A 3,097-nucleotide genomic window follows, 5' to 3' on the forward strand; every position below is an offset into this window, starting at 1 on the left:
CACCAAGCCCGCCTCGAAACAATTTCACAACAATTTCACAGGGAGGAGGCTCAAGTAGACGCCCACACCGTCCATCGCTCCGTCCAGATGAACTGGATTTACCGTCTGTAATTCCGATCATCAGATACTTTACTTTCGAAAGCCGGTACAGTAGTGATTTGAAGGTTGCGAGGTAGAAGTGGAATGAGTTGGCACGATGCCTACGCGACGTCTTTGATGCGGGCACGAAGCTATCGGGGGATCTTGAAGTCAATCCGATTATCGGAGTAGTCCTGCTTTGGTTGTTGAACAGTCGCTGTCAATATGGGTAGAATGGGAAGCACATCCGGCATGTCAGATAGTTCCTCTCGCCAGTATGTGAGGTCGGCATGGAACGCGCCACTTCCCACTATTTTGCGAATTGAAGATATTAAAGGGGCTCCGATTGCGGTGGCCGTCGCATATAGGCTGTTTCCAGATCCTTCTGCACGACCTGGAGACTGATACCACCCATATATGGACAAATTGCGAACGTATTCGGCCGCCGATACCCACTGATCTTCTCAGTCGTCCTCTTCATTCTGGGCAGCGGGCTCTGTGGCGGCGGATCAAACGAAGCAATGCTGATTGTTGCCCACGCCGCGCAAGGGACTGGCGGTGGTGACACCAAGGAAAGACACGGCAACGTCTACGGCACTCTGGGCTTTTGTGTGGAGTTTTGGCATTCTCTGGGGTCCATCGGTCCCTGCTGCCATCTTCGATACCCAGTTCGACGGATACGCCTCTTCTATCAGTGACGCTGCTGTTCGTACCATGCTGGGTGGTGGAAATGCTTACTCATGGGCATCAAGCAAAATGATCAATGCGTTAAGCCCAAAAGTGCGGCAAGAGATAATTGCAATATATTCGCGCAGTTTACGGGTGGTATGGCAGGTCTGGATTGGATTTTCAGGGCTGTCATTTTTGCTCTCCTTTTTGGAGAAGAATATCAAGCTACGGTCACAGCTTGATACTGAATATGGACTGAAGGGAGCTGGGCAAGATCGTCCCATTAAAAAGCATCCTGCTGTGTGATACATGCTTCTTCTGTAGTGGCCATCAAGATTAGCATATGCTGTTAGGGCAGTTAGGACGTTGGGGGTTTTGAGTTTCATTCCTTCTTTGCTTGAGGCAATCCGTGTAACAATGTATACATATAGTTTCCAGCTTGTTAAAAATTTCTATCAAAAATGGCCCCAAAGCTTCCATGACTGAAAAAAATAAGGAGATCAGACGTCAAATGCCCCTGCAACCCACTTGTATACCCCAATCTAAACATACTGTCATATGTATGTACGGTCTGGTTCCACGGACGGCAGTTTCCTTTCAGCCCCACACCGTTACTGAACCTCCAACTGCTTTCCCAAAAATCAGAATACTCTTTGCTGTAGAAGACGCCAAGCACCCAGCTTCCCCTGGAGTCTTCCATTCCCTGGTCTTCTTGCAACCCAAATCTGCCGCTTAGAGTCAGACAGATGATCGAGACCCTGCCTCACGCGTATGGTACTAATCTCTGATGCTGTGTAGATGGTATGGGCGGCCACAAGCACCGGACACTTTATCCCTCGCAGATAGTATCCACTACCTTCTCCGATATCAAGATTATACCTGCGCATCTCCCGTGCTGAAGAACTGATGGAAATAGATACCCAGCGGTCTGCTCATGATGACGTGCGGGATGAGGACATTGCATTAGTCGGGACCTCCACGCTGGCACCATGAATCTTGGAGCAGTTCTCTTAGCACGCAATGCTAAGTTATGTGATCTATGAATCTTAGCAAGCGCCTTGAATACTGATTGTTTTTCCATGGCAACTTTTAGCTAGTTTACAAGGACGGAGGCAGAATGAGCAGAGGCCTACAACGGTTCTGGGTCGCGGCTCAAAGAGATGCTGGGACGAGTGGAGGGACAAAAGCACGGTTGAGACAGAGCTAGCAAGGAACATATGACTAGAAGTAGATAGTGTCAATTCCAGATGGGCTGATAGGTTTTTTGACTAGGTACATGACTAGCGTCTCGACAGCATCCATTAAGCCACATATCTCTGGAAGCATGTTACTCGTATGCCCCTGAATAAAAGGTAACATCTCCTCCAAATCTTTCGCCTACCCAACCCTGCCAACTAGAACCACACTCGATTTCCTATGAGATGACAACTCATTTACACAAGCCCCCGCCAAGGCCTTGCAAGACTGAACCAAGACGGTCAAAGTTCAGGATTTCGATGATAAGCCCGCTTTGCTCAGTTATCATGCACGACACCACACTTCATGGAATAGAATCCGCGGCCCCAGTTTGACGCACAATTGTTCTGAGGATAGACAACAGTCTCTTGGGCACCCTGACAGTGCGGCTGGGCATAGAAGGTGCAGACGCACTTTCCATTCGGAAAAGTGCAGTCAGCGATATTCATGCTGTTTGAGCCAGACCACACGTAGTCGTAGCAACCCCAACCGGCGCCGGGATTGAGCGAGGTCATGTATTGGGAGCAGCCACCGTCAGAATAGTAGTTGACCTTGAGAGTAGCTGCGGTAGCAGCGGTCATGAAAGAGGCAAAGACCCAGGGTGAGATATGCATCTTGTGGAGGATGGAGGATGAGATAGACTTGATAACTAGGCTGCGAATCTTGCTGGTAAGGTGAGAGAATGGGGTAGAAACGGTTGATAGAATGCTTTGATTTGGATTCACCATTAAATGTAGCCGGGACAATCTACCTTTTTATATAGCTCATCTCAATCGGTATTCTATATTACCGCCAGTGCATCTCCTGGGCCCTTTAAGTGTTCTTATCCACCATGAGTCAGCATTACTATAAGTCTCCGTGAGATTGTGGTAGGTAATATGATAAATAGCAGAAAGGTCGCACTCCTTAAGCATCACGAATGAGACATGCATGCTAGGATAAGCATTAGCCCTAAATCTATTCTATTTTGTACATGCCTATTTCGGTTCCAGGTTATGCTTATGATTAACCTTAGTTTCTGGGCAGCCTATAGCTACAAAACTGCCAAAATAGATTTTTTACTGTCACCAGCGGGTAGTACTTAATGTCACTACTACCACATGTAGGCATGACG

Source organism: Aspergillus clavatus, genomic scaffold (assembly GCF_000002715.2).
Source record: "Aspergillus clavatus NRRL 1 1099423829736 genomic scaffold, whole genome shotgun sequence".
NCBI lineage: Eukaryota > Fungi > Ascomycota > Eurotiomycetes > Eurotiales > Aspergillaceae > Aspergillus > Aspergillus clavatus.